The 19,403-nt window shown below is 38.6% G+C and overlaps 1 pseudogene; it reads right to left on the bottom strand.

The window, feature by feature from the left end:
* Positions 1 to 478: 478 nt before the first annotated feature.
* Positions 479 to 1,496, bottom strand: LOC134384167 (protein SGT1 homolog; annotated as a pseudogene).
* Between the last annotated feature and the right edge of the window lie 17,907 nt (positions 1,497 to 19,403).

The raw sequence follows: 19,403 nt of genomic DNA, 5'->3' as shown, positions 1-19,403 counted from the left end.
ATTTATTAAATTAATTAATAAAATAATGAAAAATGTCAGTCAAATACGATGGTTTCAGTTTTGGTGAAATCAATGGTAAGATATTCTTTCTAACAGTAATTGGTCAACAACTCATATTGTTACCTAGAGTCACTCCTCATCTGTGAAAATAAAATAAAACCATGAGCATAAAGGAGAAAATCTGATAAGGAATTTTTGCAATGGAAAGAATAAAAAGGCTTGGAATCTTATAGGAATGTTTAAAAATCCAAGACAATACATTTAATTTCTGTGTGGCCTCAGGCAAGTTAACCTTTCTGAGATCTCAGTTTTCTGTAAATTGGAGGTTTTATTAGTTCCTTCCCTTACCTGTGGGCTAGAAGGGTTGGCAAACTATGACCCATGGACCAAATCTGGCCTGCAATCTGTTTTTATACAATCTGGGAGCTAAGAATGGTTTTTACACTTTTTTTTTTACAGTGATAACAAATTAATTTATTTAGTACTTTTTCCTTTCCATATCATCAGGAGGATTGGTTTCAACTTTCCTTTTACCTACATCAGACAAGTTGGTACTCAAAAGTGTACCACCAGTCTCCATAAATGATTTGTTCATGGCACATTTCACTTCATCAGAACCATCTGAATAAATCTGCTGAAATAATTTGTTTAAAGCTGCATCCCCCTCCAACTTCTCATTCTTTTCTTCTTCGATCTGGCCAACCAATTTATCCTAATTTCCTGTATAATGAGATGACGACTGATATAGGTAGGATCTTTACATCCAATATGAACCATTTTGGCTTAGGCACATCTCCTTGCCCCTCTAGCTTTTCCCATTTCACGGCCTCAGGCTTTTTCATTTTAATTTCAATCTTTATTGAAAGTACTTTAAGTGTGCTCTGTTCTGGTATTATAGGATGAAGAAGTCTCAGTTTCAAAACGTAATCCTCTCCAGAAGGAAGACACCAAAGCAGACAACTCTTTTTCTGAAAATTCCACATTTACATCCTTCTTCTGAACATTCTTGATCAAGAGTGTAATGATTACCTGAGATTCTGTTTGATACCAGTCATACTTGATATTCTGACTTGATGAGTCCGTTGGGATGCAGACCCCTCGGATTCCAATCCATTCTGAGCTTCCCGACACCTTTTAATCCAGACAATGAAATCAGCATCTGCACTACCTAATTTTTGTCCTTCTGTAAAAGTTTCTAGAGCACCAGCATAGTTTTTTTCATGGTATTCACATACTCCTTTTCTCGGCATATCAGTAGAATTATGTGGATTGAGATCAAGAGACTTCTTTGTATCAGCAACAGCATCACAGTAATTCCCAAGAAGAATGTGACAATAAGCTCTTTGACAATAATATCGTGCATCATCCAGTTTCTGTTCCAAAGACTTGGTCAGCTCCTGTAACACCACTTGGGGGTCTTCATCGATCAGAGCATCTGAGAAGCTCTGGGAAAACCTCTGGGCTGTGGCAGGTCCTGCTGCATCTGCTGCCACCATCCCTAATAGTGACCATTGTTGCTGCAGGAGGTGCTACTAACTGCAGTTACTAGCTATGCTGCCGGCCAAGGGGGACGGTGTTTACACTTTTAGAGGATTCAGAAAAAGAAGGAAGAGGAGGTGGCAGAGCAGGAGAAGGAAGATGAGGAAGGAAACTGTATGAGGTCTGCAGAGCCTAAAATTTTACTATCTGGCCTTTTACAGAAATACCTTACTGACCCAATAATGACAAAAGGCTGGAGCGTGGATACAGGTAGTTGAAGTAGGATAGTGAAGGTGCCAATCAAACCAAATTAGTTTTGATGGTCTTTATGAACAAGTACAGAGAAAAAAAAAGGTGTTACTTGGGTCAGTAATTGCATGCCAGCTGCCGGAGAATGTTTTCTCCAGCAACAAAATCTCATCTGGCAAAGTGGCTGTAAGTGGAGTCACTACCAGATTAAGTTTACAGTTGTCCATTTTCATTCTCCAAGCTCTGGCTGTCTTCTGAACAAGCCAAAGAGGTGAATGGAGTGGGGATGTGGTGGGAATCACTATCCCTGCATCTTCCAAGTCCTTGAAGGCACTACGTCCCAAAATCAAGTAAATGCTGTCATAGAACACTTCAGTGAATATAAGGCAGGTGACCAACTCATCCCAGTTCACCTGGGACTTTCCCAGTTTTATCACTGAAGGAACCTCCTGAGTCCTGGACAAACCAGGGTGGCTGCTCATCCTAATATAAGGAGAGTAAAGGGATGAGCTGGTTGCTTCAAAGTGAGCTGGAGGACTTGGGGGAAAAAAATATGAGCTCAAGATTTTCAATTCCTCACCTAAAGTCTGAGTAAAGGACTTTAAATTGTCTATGACTGCCCAAAAAGAAATCTTTGCCTGATATAGGCATTGGATTACAGGTGTCTACAGGTGATAAACTATTAACTGTTTTTGCCACCACATGCCATGAATAAGTGTCCTCCTTAACAATCATAATAATAATAATAATAATAATAATAATAATAATAATAAAAAGGTTATCTCTGCCTATAAATCTAATCACATCCAAGAATCAATTCCAGATAATCCAGAACCAATTCAGAATACCCATCCTTACAGTTTTGCTCCTCTGGAGCCATGACCAACATTAACTTCTAGAACACTCAGGGTTCAGTTAGAGAAACAAAACTGCCATGAATGATATAGAATAAGAAACATATTAAGGGACTAGACTTACCCAATTCTGGGAATTGGTGGTGCTGCAGGCTGTATTTGAAAGAAGAAAACAAAATTTTACTACTTTGAGTAAACTCACTCATTCCAGGTTAAACTCAACAATTTAGAGTTTGTCGTTTTCTGCCTTTCTCCCAGATATGACATGTAAGTTCCTGAAGAAGGGACATGGCAAGAAGCAGGGTGGGAAGTGAGGGGTTGGGGGAGAAGGGGAAGCAGGGAGCTGCCACTTCATACCCTGGGCCCTATGCTCTGCTGCGATCTAGTGAGATTACGACCCCACTCAGCACTCAGAAGACAGTCCACACAGCCATTCATTCACTGAGTTCCCACAACACCTTCTCTGGTCTTACAGCCCACAACTCTTTCCTCTGTGTCTCTCATCAAGAATGGAAGGACTTTCTTCGGTCCCCCAAGTCAGGGTCTCTCTCTCTCTCTCTCTCTCTCTCTCTCTCACTCACACACACACACACACACACACACACACACACCCTCTCTCTCAGCTAAAAGCTGTGTCCTCCACAAGGACATTGGAAAAATTAGCAGCTCTTCTATGCCACCCCAGGGCCATCAGAGATCCACTAAATCCTCTTCCCTTGACACTGCATTTTATGGCTCTTCTGACACAGTGGTAGGGGGACCTCATGATACTGTGAGACGGCCTCCTTGTGTGGTTCCAGATGGGAAGTGAGACAGAGGACAGATGCTCACGCTTCCTGGGATTCTATCCCCCTCATTTAGAGAGCACACAGGGTTGCTCCTCAGAGACCTTCACACATGTCCAAGTCTGCCTCTACCTCACCAACTCTTCTCCCTTTTCCAGCCCTCAAGGTTTATCATTTGTGTTTTGTCTGTTTTGTTTTGTTTTTGCCAGATTCGTGTTTTACAACTTAGATTATTCTAACCTGCACAAATTGAAAAGACTGTATTGTCACAAATGCATCTTAGAAAACAAGGCTGGAGCATTCTCTACATGCCTGGTCATGCTATTGATGCAGTTGCTTGTACACAGCTAACAGAGGCTGGTATCATATACCTTGACATCCTGCATGTCAGTTAACAAACAAGCTGCCCTAAATCCAGAGCTTTTGAAACAAAGCAGATAGGGGAGTCGAAAAATGAAAAGCGCTGCTGATAAAAACAAGACTTTATAGTACAAAACTGAAAATTTATACTTTCCACCCCAAGCTTGCCAACACTAGTTGAGAAATCAAAAAATTAACAAGTACTGTCTCTTTCAGCTACACCTCTCTTAATTTTTAACTGAAAAATTTGGCCTAAAATTATAAAAAAGATTTTTTTGATTTCAATAGCTATGTACAAAAAGACACAGTTTTTTCTGCACAGTCCCCTACCAGCAACTCTTAGGTATCACTTCTTTCTGGAATAAGTTACCAGACCTTTAGTCACAAACATAGCTTTGAAAGTCTCAGCAATGAGTAATAGCGTAGGTCAAAGTACCTACAAACAAGATTTAAGTACATATGAAGACAAACCCTCAAGTTGACAGACGAAGTGTGCCCATTGTCCTCCACCCTACTCCCAAGAAAACTAAAATAAAAAAAACAAAAGGAGACTGTAAACATTTAAGGAAAACATGAGCATACTCTATTTTGCTTTTCTGAGATGGTTAATTTGAAGCTTTTATCCCACGTAGAAAATTTAGTTGCTAGAACAAAATGTGTGGATTTCTTCTACAGAAAAGGAAGAATAAATTCTTCTGCTGGAGTGTTGTTACAAAGGTTCTAAAGGCCTTTGAACCACATCACCACGTTATCTTCCCTATTTGTCTAGTGACCATTCCAACACCCCTCCCCCGTCCTTCCTTCACCCCACATGGTCTTCACCCCTACCTAAGTGCAAGGCCTGGAAAGTCACAGAGATGCTGAGTACCCAAGGCTGTAGAAAGTGCTATGGCAACTTCATCCTTATTTCTGATATCATTTAAGTTACAAGTTAAGCAAATTTTTGAAAGAAAGAAAGAAATTAAAGTGAAAATCATTCACAGAAAACAAATGATTTGTAAACAATATCAATAAAAACTTGCCACAACAATGACTGAGTCTTCTGCCCAGTAGGCCTGGGGTCTAACATATCCATTACAACATGTTTGATCCCTGCAGAGGAATACTTGCTTCTTACTGCTGCATGCATTCAGCAGGTCATGAAATGTATGAGATTTCTAGAAAGGTATGAAAAGAAAAAATCTCACAGTATAATTAATCTCCCTCTTCTTATACAACTAAGTCATATGTCATTATGGGTATGTGATATTCAGACAATGGGAAAAGTCAGATTGTCAAATTTTGTTAGAGAAAGGAAAAAGCTAAAAATACGACAAACATTTCGATTCAATTAAGGTAGCAAGCTCTACTGCCTTAAATTTATCAGATATATCACAAACGAAATCTTATGTGGTAATTATTTCACAAGTTAAACAAAAAACAAACTACTAACATAAATACAGAAGAAATCCCATGAACAAAGATTCCAGAAGAAGGAGGTAGACAGTGTTTCTAAAAGAAAAGAGAAACTGCAAGGTTTAGAGCCAAATAATGTCTGAGGCATCCAATGTTTGAAGCTAATGTTAACTATTTCTTCTTTGTTTACTAGAATTAATTGTCCACCTCAATCACAAGCACTCATCAGGCAAGGCAGATTCAACACAGACCTCTCGGCAACATCTTCAGGGGAGATCAAACGGAACAAAAGCCAATACTAAACTTTCATTACTGTTTTCAAAGGAAAAATGTCTAAAGAAACTTTACCTGGTTTTGTTGTTTTATTATTGTTCGGCTTTGTTTTCAGGGGTGGAAAATGCAATCTCGCCTTTGGGATCGAGGTTTCATCTTTCTTTTTATTTTTGTGAAACATAATTGATTATACATATTTGTGGGGTACAAAGCTGACTATCAATATTTGCATACAATATGTGATGATCAAATCAGAATAATTAGCTTATTCATCATTATGAAATGTAATCATTCTTTGTGTCTGTTAACCAATTTCTCACTAACCTCCTGGGATCTAGGTTTCTCCGAGTGCAGAATTTTTGACCTTCTGGTGGAAATATTAAGAATTTAGGGATTCATCTGGAACATTCACTGCTTTTTATCCGCTTAGATTTTTGTATCCCTCAGCTATTTCCATTTTGTGTAATCAGAAAAAATGATAATAAAGTTTATCATTGCATAAAACTAACATTAAATTAGAGACAATCAGCCACGGATTATAAAATTAACGTTCCCTGAGATAAATCTTTAATTTAACACCAATCAGTCAAAAAGTGGGACTTAACTATATATGACAGATGAGCCTGAAACAACTCTTCGTGCCCAAGAACTCAAAGAAGCTTGCTACTGGAGGGAGAGTGAGCAAAAATTTCACTCTCGTGCTGCTCCTAAATCTCTGTGCCATTCCAGTCATCTATATTCCCCACACTTGAAAATTTAACTCGTTAAAATTCCCAAACATAAGAACCAGAAAATATAATTGTGTTATTTGGTAAAGTTTAATTAATCACTTTATTCATCATTTTGGTATCTTCGTGACCAAATAAGGACCCTTATCTTGCAACAATTCTGTTTGGTCTACTCTTCTTTCTTCAAGAGCACGAAACCAAAGTTTGCTTTAAAAAAACAAAGAAAGGCATCATCACAGAGTACAAACGCTAAAAAGAAATACTTTTGGAGGATGGTATAATGAAAGAGAAAGTCTCAATTTACCCTTTTTCTCCTCTTATTCACTGAAAAAGATCCTCATTTTCCCAAGAATAAGTTTTCGTTTATCAAGCAGATAAACAAAAAAATCCACAATTTATAATGTGAGAATGATAACATAAACTAAAATGCCATCGTGTATATTCACTGTGGCATTTTTTAAACAGCAATTGTCTCCTCTGTCTCTACTAAGTCTCAAAACTAAATCTAGATAGCCCTCTTATAAATTATGATATATTTCTGGGAACATAGAAAAATCCTCAGCTAACCTATAATTGATGTCACACCATATATAGTGAGCAAATTATTATATTTTTGTTAAATTCCGGGTAACTGTTGGAATTAAGTCAGGCTCATTTGAAAGTCACCCGCAAAAATTTACTTATAAAATTACCAGTTGAATAACATCACAATTTCTAATTTTCTCTAATATTCTGCTAATTTTTAAAAATAATTAAGAACATGCTGCTGAGCTTCAATGGAGGCACTTTGTAGTGCTTAGGAAAGAACCTGGTACACAGTAAACATTCAATAATACTTTTAAATAAATGAATGATGAAAAAAAAATCCTGACTTTTTAAAAATTATCCATCTCCATGTCAATCGAAGTCACATTTTCCCCTCACCAAAATATAAAACCTAAAATTTAAAAATATTCTACCTGATTTAAACCATTGGCCCTACCCTGAAATGATATGAATCTTTAAATTTAGCCACCATGATTTACCCAGATCCACTATGTATTTATTGGACACTGACCACGCAGAAAATATCACAGGGATATAACAGTCAGCCCCTGCCTCTGAAGAGCTTACAAAACAGGAGGGACAGTACATTAATAGTTATAAGACAGGGGAAAATATAAACATCAGAAGACAAGGGAATATACAATTAACTGAAAGATGAATTGTAAAAGGAGATATATTTAACTGGGAGCTCAGCAAAGGTGTCATAAAAGAGGTGATATTTGAGATAAAATGTGGGGGGAAAAAAGGATAACAAGGCATTGACAGATGACGTTAGAGAAATAGGATATTCCAAGCAAAGAAAACACAATGTATACTTTTGTGTCTATTAAGGGAACTATAACTAACCCGTTTTATTGAAGCAACGGGTCAATGTAAGGACGAAGTAGATGAGTAGCTTGAAACTTTATGTTCAGAATTGAGTCTGGGGAGTCCTTATTTATTTTAGTAGATAATGGAAAGGCATGATAGGTTTGTAGCGGTCAGAGTCTGAGGCAAATAGCACACTCAAATGAGATCAAAGGGCAGAATTTGATAAAGAGACTATTTACAATGGTGTGAACAGAGTGAGGGACACCAACGAGGGATGGTAAATAATATCCTGCCACCAACAGCAGGAAGGGTTATCCCCAGTAGTGCCAAAGTGGGAAGGGGATGGGGACATTACTGGGACCTGCAGAGAGAAGCTCAGAAAGTGTCCCCTAACATGGGGTAAGGCTTTCTGTGGAGGAGCACAGCCAACCAATGGCCAACTAAGGAGAGAGCCAGGGAAGGAAATACTCCACCCAACTCTTCGTTTGCTCTTTCCAGTGTCCTGCTTGAGCTCGCACTGGCTGAACCTGACTGGAAGCCAGAAGGAAACCAAGGAAGGGGGCAATTCATCCAGGTCCTCCCAAGGCACAGAGCAGGGCAGAGAAAGGTAGAGGGTAGATCTACAGGGGCGAGGGGGAAATATCCTGCACGAGGCTTGTGAACAAGCAGGACATGAGCCTCAGGAAAATTAACACAACAGTCATGGTTAAGATCAAGAGAAGCAACTAATTAGGAATATAATAGAGACGACTAATAAGGAAGGTCACAAATAGGATCATGGCAGCGGAAAAAGAAGTGACAGTTTGTCTGTAAGAAATACTACAGAGATAAATTGGGGGGATTCAAAAGGATTAGATGTAGGAGAAAAAGAAAATTAGAAGTCCAAAATTTTGAACCTTGATTCCTGGGAAAACAAAGCCATTATCAGAAACATACACATTAAGTGCTGAGTTTTAGAGTAAAATAGGTAGAGTTCCTAAGTCCTACACACAGGAAAGGGCTAGACCTAGTGAATCTGTGCTAAGAATAGTGTCCTAGAAGCTTGGCAGATCCAAGACAGGGTTTTACCCAACGTCATGGCAATAAGCACAGCAAGAGAAAGAGTCCAAATCAAATTGGGGCAAAATATCATCCTGAAAAATCTACTTTAAAAAATAATGCCAATCCTCTCCTCCCAAAAATATCATCTGAAATAACAACATAAATGGTTAAGTCATAGAGGAAGTCAAGTGGTGCATATCAAACCCATTCTACATAGAATGAAAAGCAAATGATGTAGTAATTGTGGTTACAAAACTGACTGTATAGTTGTAGTTTTTGGAAGAAAGGTTGTATAAAGCAAAATCAGTAATTTGGACGAAAAGAAAGAACAAATAAAAATCAAAGTCAACCAAACTAAGAGGTGAGAGATAGGAGGGAAAAAGTATCAGTGTCAATAAATAAATAGTCTGGGAGCAATTAGCTAATCTTTTGGAAAATACTAACATGAGATTTGCTATCAGTTCAATAAACTGAATATTTGTGTCCCCCCTCCCCAAATTTCATATGTTCAAACCCCAATCCCCAATGTGCTAGTATTTGGAGATGGAGCCTTTGGGAGGTAATTAGGTCAGGAGGGTGGAAGTCTCATGATGGGATTAGTGCCTTTATAAGAAGAGACACCAGAGAGCTTGCTTCCTCTCTCTCTCTGCCCTCTGCCATGTGAAGATACAGCAAAAAGGCAGCCATATGCATGCCAGGAGGAGGGCTCTCAGCAGGCACCATTTCTGCTGCACCTGGATGTTGGATTTCCCAGCTTCCACACCTGTGAGAAATAAATGTTTGTTGTTAAAGTCATGCAATCTATGTAATTTGTTATAGCAGCTTGAACTGAACAAGAGAGTTAAGGATGCCTTCATCTGCAAGTAGCAGAAACCTCAACTAACAGTTGCTTAAATAGTGTTTAGATGGCTTTTCAACAAGAATTCTGGGGATAAGAAGTTCAGGACTGACAATGGCTCAATAACATTCCCCAAGACCCAGGTTGTTTCTCTTTCCACTCAACCACTGTTACTACGGCTTTTGTCTTTATGCTTGTCATCTCAGGATCGAGATGCCTGCTGCACCTCATGACCTCATGACCTCAGACCTGTGTCCCAGGAAAGAAGAAAGAGAAAAGGAAAAGGAGAGGGGAAAATGCGCATACCAGTCACACATATACCAAAATCTTAGCCGCAGTGGTATCTGGTGAATGGATTACTTTTATCTTTAGTTTTTAAGTGTAAACTACATTTTTTTACAATGATTGTGTGTTGAATTTTAAATCAGAAAAAAATGTCTGAACCTATTTACATTTTGCAGAAATATTAATCAAGGAAATCATATATCCCTCCCACATCATTAGGCTTCTATTGCTCTGTGATTCCCAGTATTTTGAATCATCTTAAATTTTATTTTTAACACAAACCACTTATTAAATTTCTTCTTGTGAAAAACAAGCATCCAAAAAACTTACTTTTATGTTAAGAACTTCTGGGAGCACAAAAATTATAGGTTGTCTTAGCAATAATGCTGAATCTCTAAGAACTTTATTTAATGCATTTAAAGTAAGCTGTGTATTTCCAGGTATCTAACTGAAACTGTTAAGAATCATTCGCAAGCACAATCTTCCCAGAAGTAGATGTGGGGATGAGAAGAAAAAACATCAGCCTACAATAACCTTTTCAGTCCTTGCCTCTACTTTCAGAAATTGCTTAAATATTCTGTTCTATTCCAAAATACTTTCATTTTTACCGGACAGATGAATATAATTTTCAAGAATCCAATAATATTGCAGAGTACCAAGAAGGTTGCTGAATTTTGGAAAATACAGAAATGTCTGTGCTTAAATTAGAAATAAATCTTACAGTTCCCTAAACTAAATGATTCCTATGATTAACTTATATAATATACAAGGATTTTTAATCAGGTTAATTGCCTTATAACGTGTAGAATAATCATACTAACATTGGTGTTGGAAAAGCAGTTAATGTGCAAAAGAAGAAAATAGTATTTAATTTTGAGTGACAGATTTTTCTTCATTCCTGATCTTCAAAGTACTAGGGAAAGCCTATTTTTCACATGCTATTTCCTAATGAGTTAATATGCAACCCTATAATAAATCACTCTGGATATCCTCCAAATTCCCAGGAGGGATTAAGAGAATGGGCATCCAAATAGGTTATGCCCCAGCCCCTACTATGCCACTCAAAAGTCATTCCTTATAAACAGAAAGAGGTTGAGAACTCCATTTCTTTTTTCTTTCACTCTCTTCTCCTCCTGTGGGATTGCATCCAATTCATGAAAAAGAGCAATTTGCTATTTTAACCAAAGCTAGTTCTGTTTCCACTCTAATATTAGTCTGAATCCTGTCTCTCTGCTCAGGAGGTTTTTGATCCCTAACAAATCACTTAATCTCTTTGGCCCTCAGTTTCTTCATTGGTAAAATAGATGCCATTATGAGGATTAAGAAAGATTACGCTTCTTTCGTGCCTTGCACATAACAAGCATATGTTTAGATACAATATATATTACATATTGCTATGTTAGCCCATTTCTGTTGCTTATGACAAAATACACAGAACTGGGTGATTTATAAGAAAACAAAATTTACTGTTTCAGAGGCTAGCAAATCCAAAGTCCAGAGAACACATCTGGTGAAGGCTTTCTTTGGTGGTAACTTCAGTGGTGGCAGGGTATCACACTGGGAAAATGGAATAGCAGACAGAGCAGAGAGAGACTAACCTCCTTATTCACTCTCTTTTTAAAGCCCTCAGAACCATGCCCATGACCACCATTTTTAATTCATTTTGGATGGCATGGTCCTACAATCTAATCACCTCTTCAAGGTCCCACCTTTCAGTTACCATAATAGGATTTCCCACCCTCAACAGTTACAGTAGGGACTAAGTTTTGGGGGGTACATTCAACCCAAGGCAATGGAATTATATTTTATTACATTTATTATGTTATATAAATCTTATCCATTTCTCAAGACTCCTACATTCTTATCCAGCTTTCTCAATAAAGCTATCAACCATATAAGGTAGTCTCAGCAATCTACACTTGCTCGTTCCTTCTTTTACAATGAGATATACTATCTGTATTATTACTTGTAAATTTAATTACATCCTGTCTTATAAGTCACACCCTAGCTTTCTCATGTTTTCCCAAGAGGAAATTTTGCTCCTATGAGGCTGATGTCCTAACCTAATCTTGACCAATGCAGGAGAAATATGTGCTGCAATCCAATAGTCCCTGTGATCTGGAATAATCTTTGCATTTTATACTTTGTATACATGGATGGGCCCCTTCCAATTTGCTTTTTCAGTGAGCAGAGTTTCCTCCTGATTCAGACTTCAGTTTCCTTGCATGTAAACTCAGATGTCTAAAGGCTGGCATCCTGTCCTCAACCCAGCCTCCTCCATGGCTTGGATCTGTCCACTATCTCCTGCGAGTCTTCTCCCCCAAAGAGGAAAGGTATTGCTTTGAATTTGAGTGTCTCTCCAAAACTTGATCCCCACTGTGACAGTATGAAGAGGGGGGAAATCCTAATATGGTAACTGAAAGGTGGAGCCTTGAAGAGGTGATTAGATTGTAGGACCATGCCGTAGTGAATGGAATAATAATGGTGGTCAGGGACATGATTCTGAGGGCTTTGAAAGAAGACCAAATGAGAGGTTAGTCTCTCTCTGCTCCACCATTTTTCTGCCATGTGAGACCCCTGGGTCACTGTCACTATCACCAAGACCTTTACCAGATGTCTTCCCTGCACTGTGGATTTCCCAGCCTCTGAAACTGAAAGCAATACATTTCATTCTCTTATAACCTGAGTTATGCTGCACTCTTATTTAAGTATTAATCTCTTTGTAAATGTCCTTCTTCATATCCTGGATATTTTTTCTTATTTCATTATGTTGTCTAACTGAATTTTCTCATATCTTATTAAGTTTCCTTAAGATTGTTGCTTGGAATTCCTGTTCAGTCATTTCAAGGGTTTTCTGCTACATGGGGTCTGGTACTTAAGAATAACCGTATTCCTTTGGTGGTGTCATGATTTTTTTTTTCTGCATTTCTAGTATTTCTTCATTGATGTCTGGTCATCTGCTGGAGCATTTGCTTCTTCTATTACTCTGGGGCGGGCTTTAAAGAAAGAGACTTCTTCTTTTTCTTGTATCCCCTGGTGACTCTCCTTGTGTCAATGCAGCCAAGTGGGTGGCAGGCCACCTGCATGGTGGCTGTGGCTGCTAGTATGTTGGCAAGCCACCCTTGTGGCATCAGCAGCTGTGGTGAATTGCCTGCATGAAAGTGGTGTTTTCAGCATGTACCTGCCTTCTACGCAGCGGGGTCATTCCTGCTTTCTGCCCCCAGCCCCTCAGTTACAGGTAAGGACTATGGTAAAAATGTACTGATCAGGGCTACCCAATTAGCTCACTCAGTTAGAGCACAGTGCTTATAACACCAAGATCAAGGATGAAGATCCCTATGCTGACCAGCTTCCAAAACAAAAATAAAAAAAATGTATTGATCACTTAATATTAGAATAGACATCCTAGCAATGCTTATTCAAGTTTTTCTCAGTTTCTAAATATTTTTTGCCATCCTATCCTTGAGATTAGATCTCTCTTGATACAGATGCCTTGACACAGATGCTTTGCAATTGTAATCTCATTGTCATGGCCTTTTCTGCACTGAATATTTAATTTGTCCATGAGCCCACATGAGGCTAGGCCTACAGGCTGACAGTGACTGATGCAAAGGATTGAGATTATACAGGCCCTTGAGGACAAGTAACAAAGTTTATACTTTATAATAATAAGAAGCCCTTGAGGGTTATAAAAAGGGAAGTGACATGATAAGATTTGCCTTCTAGAAGATTGCCCTGAGTGCAGTGTGAAGACATCTGGATAATATTGTTTTATTATAAACACCAAGCTAGCTACAAAAGGACGGGAAAACCTTGGGCATGAAGGCCTAAATAGGTTGAGAGAAAAAAGTTTAATTTAGGTAAGTGATTGTGCAGGTGGAGAGAAATGGAAGGAAGAATCAACAGAATCTGATGCTTATTTTAATATGTTGTTGAGTGATGGAAATGAGAAAAAGTTAAATAAGTTGCTCAAAGTCAAAAATCACATGTGTGTTTCTTGCCTCACCAACTCGGTTATATATTTCTTGATGGCGGAAACTATCTCAAATGTTTTCATGTAAATTTGGTGCCCAGTGAATATGTGTCCAGTTAACCAACAAAGAATAAATTAATCTGCTTTGTTATCTGTCATGAGCCTTGTCTATAAGGAATTCTCTTATGGAAATCTAGAAACTAAGCTGTCAGACAATTTTAGCCATTTTTCAAGTGCACATGTAAAGCAACACTGACAAAAATTTCACAAATTCCTGAAAACTAGAGTAACAATTTACTCATAGTTTTAGAAAGTAATATGCTGACCTGATACTTTTCTGTGTTATTAATTTACTTTGGTTAAGGTATTCACTCAGCTTATCTTATTTAATCCAAACTTAGACTTATTTCAGACTTCTAGCAGTGTTTCTTAAACTTGAGCGCACATTAAAATCACCCAAAGGGTTGTTAAAATTACACATTGCTAGACCCAAAGTTTTTTATTTAGTTGGTTACAGTGAGGTATCACTTTGAGAACTACTGCCTTAGTACAAAGTTTCTGAAATATCTGATAACTACAACAATCAAAGGAGCTTGCCCAGAGTCCTAGGAAGAAGCCACAAGCAGCCTCCACTGCCTGGCAGAAGGTAGGAACATGCATGGGGTCCCAGGAAGGAGCTGTGGGCATCCCCACAACCCAGCAGAAGACAGAAGCATGCCCAGGATACCAGGCAGGAGCTGAGGACAGCCCCCACTGCCTGGCAGAAGGTGGCAGGAAGCCCAGCGTGCCAGACAGGAGCCACAGACAGCTTCCACAACCCAGCAGAAGGGAGGAGCCATGGGCTATACCCCCCCACTGGGCAGAAGGCAGGTATGTGCTGAAAACACCACTTTCATGCAGGCAATTCACCACAGCCATTGCTGTCACAAGGGTGGCTTGCCAACATACTAGCAGCCACAGCCACCATGCAGGCGGCCTGCCACCCACTTGACTGCATTGACACAAGGCGAGTCACCAGGGGATACAAGAAAAAGAAGAAATCTCTCTCTTTAAAGTCTGCTCCAGAGTAATAGAAGAAGCAAATGCTCTAGCAGATGACCAGACATCAATGAAGAAATACTAGAAATGCAGAAAAAAAAATCATGACACCACCAAAGGAATACGGTTATTCTTAAGTACCAGACCCCATGTAGCAGAAAACCCTTGAAATGACTGAACAGGAATTCCGAGCAACAATCTTAAGGAAACTTAATAAGATATGAGAAAATTCAGTTAGACAACATAATGAAATAAGAAAAAATATCCAGGATATGAAGAAGGACATTTACAAAGAGATCAATACTTAAAAAAGAGTGCAGCATAACTCATAGAATTGAAGGAGCCATTCAATGAAATAAAAAACATAACTGAGAGCTTAAGCAGCAGGCTAGAGCAAGCAGAAGAAAGAATTTCTGATCTTGAAGACACTGTTTTCAAAATAACAAAGGCAGACAAAAAACAGGGGGAAAAAGTATCTTAAAAAATGAAGAAAATCTAAGAGAGCTAACAATACCCTTATGTGCATAAACTTTCAATCATGGGTGTCTCAGAGGGAAGGAGAAAGGAAAAGGCATTGCAAAACTATTCAGTGAAATAATAACTGAAAACTTCCCAGCTATAGGGAGACATGGCCCTTCCAATCCAGGATGTTCAAAGACACCCAAAGATTCAAGCCAAGAATATCTTGTCCAAGACACATTACAGTCAAACTGGCAAAACACAAAGACAAAGAAAGAATCCTAAAAGCAGCAAGAGAAAAATGGCAAGTCACCTATAAGGGAGCCCCTGTTGGACTAACAGCAGACTCCTCAGCAAAAAATCTACAGGCCAGAAGAAAATAAGTTAATATATCCAAAACACTAAAAGAAAAAAGAAATACCAGCCAAGAATACCATATTCAGCAAGGCTATTGCAGTGGATTGAATTATGTCCCCCCAAAACTTACTGAAGCTTGAATTGTGTCCCCAAGTTTTATGTATTAGAAACTTAGCCTCCACTGTGACTGTTAAGAGGATGGGAAATCTTATTATGGTAATTGAAAGGTGGAGCCTTGAAGAAGTGATCGGATTGTAGGACCATGCCATAGTGAACGGATTAAAAACAGTGGTCAGGTGCATGGTCTGAGGGCTTTAAAAGAAGAGGATAGGCAGTCTCTCCCTCTCTCTCTCTCTCTCTCCTTGTTCTCTCTGCTTCCACCATCTTGCAATGTGAGACCCCGGGTCACTGTTGCCACCACCAGACGGACTTTGGACTTCTCAGCCTCAGAAAGTGTAAGCAATAAATTTCATTTTCGTTTATAAATCACCCAGTCTCAGGTATTCTGTTATAGCAACACAAAAGGGACTAATACAGCTATCCTTCAGAAATGAGGGAGAAATAATGTATTTTCCAGACAAACAAGAACTGTGGAGTTCACTACAACTCAACCAGTCCTGCAAGAAATCCTCAAGGAAGTGCTGCACCTGGTATCTGAAAAACAACAATACTACCATGAATACACAAGAGCAAAACCCACTGGTGAAACAAAAAATGCAAATGAGAAAGAGAAAGAAATTAAACTTTACCACCTCAAAAAAAAGCAATAAACGCTGAAGACAAGCAATGAATGAGTAAGAAAGAAACAAAAGATATTTAAAACATCAAAATGAAAATCAATAAAATGCCAAGAGAACACAATACCTTACAATAATAATCCTAAATGTTAATGGATTAAACTCCCCATTCAAAAGATACAGATGGACTGATTGGATTAAAAAGCTAGACCAAACTATATGCTATCTTCAGAGACTGAGCTCACCTACAGAGACACACACAGAGTAACATGAAGAGATGGCAAAAGGTATACCATGCAAATGGAAACCAAAAACAAGCAGGAGTAATTATTCTTACAGTGGATAAAATAGATTTTAAACCAAAAACCATAAAAAGAAACAAAGGAGGCCACTATATAATAATAAATGAATCTATCCAGCAAGAAAACATAACAATTATAAAAATAAATGCAACCAACACTGGAGCACCAAATATATAAAGCAAATGCTATTAGGCCTAAAGAAAGAGATAGATCCCAATATGATAATAGTAGGGGACATGAACACCCCTCTCTCAGCACTGGACAGAACATACAGGTAACAAATCAACAGAGAAACACAGGATTCAAACCACACTTTAGACCAATTAGACCTGGCAGATACATCATACCAAAACCTGTGGGATATTCCAAAAGCAGTACCAAGAGGGAAGTTTATTGTAATAAATGCTTACATCAAAAGAACAGAAAGATTTCAAATAAACAACCTAACACTACACCTCAAAGAACTAGAAAAACAAGAATAATTCAATCCCAAAATTAGTAAATGGAAAGAAATAATTAAGATCAGAGCAGAACTGAATGAAATAGAAACCCCAAAATTGATGCAAAAGATAGATGAAACAAAATGTTTGTTTTTCAAGATAAACAAAATTTACAAACCATTAGCTAGGCTAACTGAAAAAAAGAGAGATGACCCAAATGACAAAAATCAGAAATGGAAAAAGAGACACTACAATCAATACCACAGAAAGACAACTAAACACCAGCAAATTTGAAAACCTGGAGGAAATGAATAAATTTTTGGACAAATACCAACTACCAAGACTGAACCAAGAAATAGAAAACCTGAACAGACAAAGCACAATATTGAAGCAGTAATCAGCAGTCACCGAAAAAAGAAAAGCCCAGGACTGGATGGCTTTATTGAAGAATTGTACCAAACCTTTAAAGAGGAATAAATACCAATCCTCTTCAATGTATTTCAAAAAATTAAGACAGAGCCCATTCTCCCAAACTCATTCTATGAGGCCAGCATCACCACTATACCAAAACCAGAGAAAGATACAACAAAAAAAGAAAACTACAGGCCAATATCTTTGATGAACATAGATGCCAAAATCCTCAACAAAAAATTAGCGATCAGAATACAGCAACACATCAAAAAAACTCTACACCATGATCAAGTGGGATTCATCCCAGGGATGCAAGGATGGTTCAACATATGCAAATCATTAAATGTGATGCACCGCATCAACAAAATCAAGGACAAAAACCATATGATTATCTCAATAGACACAGAAAACGCATTTGACAAAATTCAACATCCCTTCATGATACTCTCAGCAAATTAGGTATAGAGAGAAAGTATCTCAACATAATAAAAGCCACATATGACAAACTCACCACCAATATCATCATGAATGCTATTAAGAACAGGAACAAGACAAGGAGGCCCACTCTCACCCCTCTTATTTAACACAGTATTAGAAGTGCCACCAGAGCAAACAGGGAAAAGAAAGAAATAAAGGGCATTCAGATGAAAAGATGAAGACAAACTGTCCCTGTTTGCAGATGACATAATCCTATACAGAGAAAACCTAAAGACTCTGCCAAAAAACTCTTAACAGTTGATGAATGATTTCAGTAAAATTGCAGGATACAAAATCAACACCCAAAAGTCAGTAGCATTTTTTACTCCTGTAATGAACTAGCAGAAAAAGAAGTCAAGAAAGCAATCCGATTTGCAGTAGTCATCAAAAAAATAAAATACCTAGGAATCGATTAACCAAGGAGGTGAAAGATTTCTACAGTGAAAACTACAAATCACAATTGAAGAAATTAAAGAGGACACAAAAATGGAAAGATATCCATGCTCTTGTATTGAAAGAATTAACAATGTGAAAATGTTCATGCTACCCAAAGAGATCTACAGAGTCAGTGCAATCCCCATAAAAATACCAATGACACTCTTCAAAGAAATAGAAAAAACAATCCTAAAATTCATATGGAACAACAAAAGTCCTTGGATAGCCAAAGAAATCCTGAGCAAAAACACAAAGCCAGAGGCATTACAATACCTGACTTTAAATTATACTACAAAGCTATAGTAACCCTGGCTTCCAGTCAAGATGGCAGAATAGGCAGTCCCCAGTGTCTCTCCCACAAATCAACCAATTTACAAGTACTGAACAGCAACAACAGCCAAGCTGTGGCTGCTAGAGCTCAGTGGAAGAGGAGGAACCAATGAGGTGCATGAAGGCAGGAGAAGCCATGATGAGAGAAAGAAGGAACCACTCTGATCATTTTGATCCCCAGCTGCTTTAAGGCTGGAGCTGGTGAGTGCATGGAGCAGGAGCTGGCAAAAGCTGTGGCCTTTGGATGGGGTTGCTTAGAAGCTGCAGGGGGGAAAAAAAGAGGGCTTTGGTGGCCCCCAGGCCAGCAAGACTGCTAATAGGGTTCCTGTGGACCCACATAGGAGCGAGGAGCCACAACAGCTGAAAAAAAGGAGCCATTCAGAGGCTGGTGAGTCACCACAAGGGACCGGCATATGATCCATCCCACGGGAAGTGTTCAGAGCATGGACAGTAGGGGAGCCAGACCCACCAGGAAGACATGGGCCCAGCGAGGACAGCTGATCTGCCCCCCAATCAGCATAGGACCACTCAGTGGAGACTGGCAGGAATATAGAACAGCAGGGGGTGCACTTTGCTGAAAAGACTGAGGCTCAGATCAGAGTTTCTACACAACCCAGGTGTACAGGATTTCATGAGTCTCAGAAGCACCTATAAAGTCAACCATTAAAACCCAAGTGACACAAAAAGGCTTCCCCAGGAAATCAGCAGCAAAGCAACAATTTAGCTCAACCACAAGCTCAATTACTGGTCCCAACAGGAAGCTCTCCCATTTTAGAAGTAAGCAAAGGACAACAAATTCAT

This window comes from Cynocephalus volans, chromosome 8 (assembly GCF_027409185.1).
Source record: "Cynocephalus volans isolate mCynVol1 chromosome 8, mCynVol1.pri, whole genome shotgun sequence".
In the NCBI taxonomy this organism is placed as follows: Eukaryota; Metazoa; Chordata; class Mammalia; order Dermoptera; family Cynocephalidae; genus Cynocephalus; species Cynocephalus volans.
The sequence above is the reverse complement of the archived record's forward strand: the minus strand, read 5'-3'. Positions and strand labels throughout refer to the sequence as shown.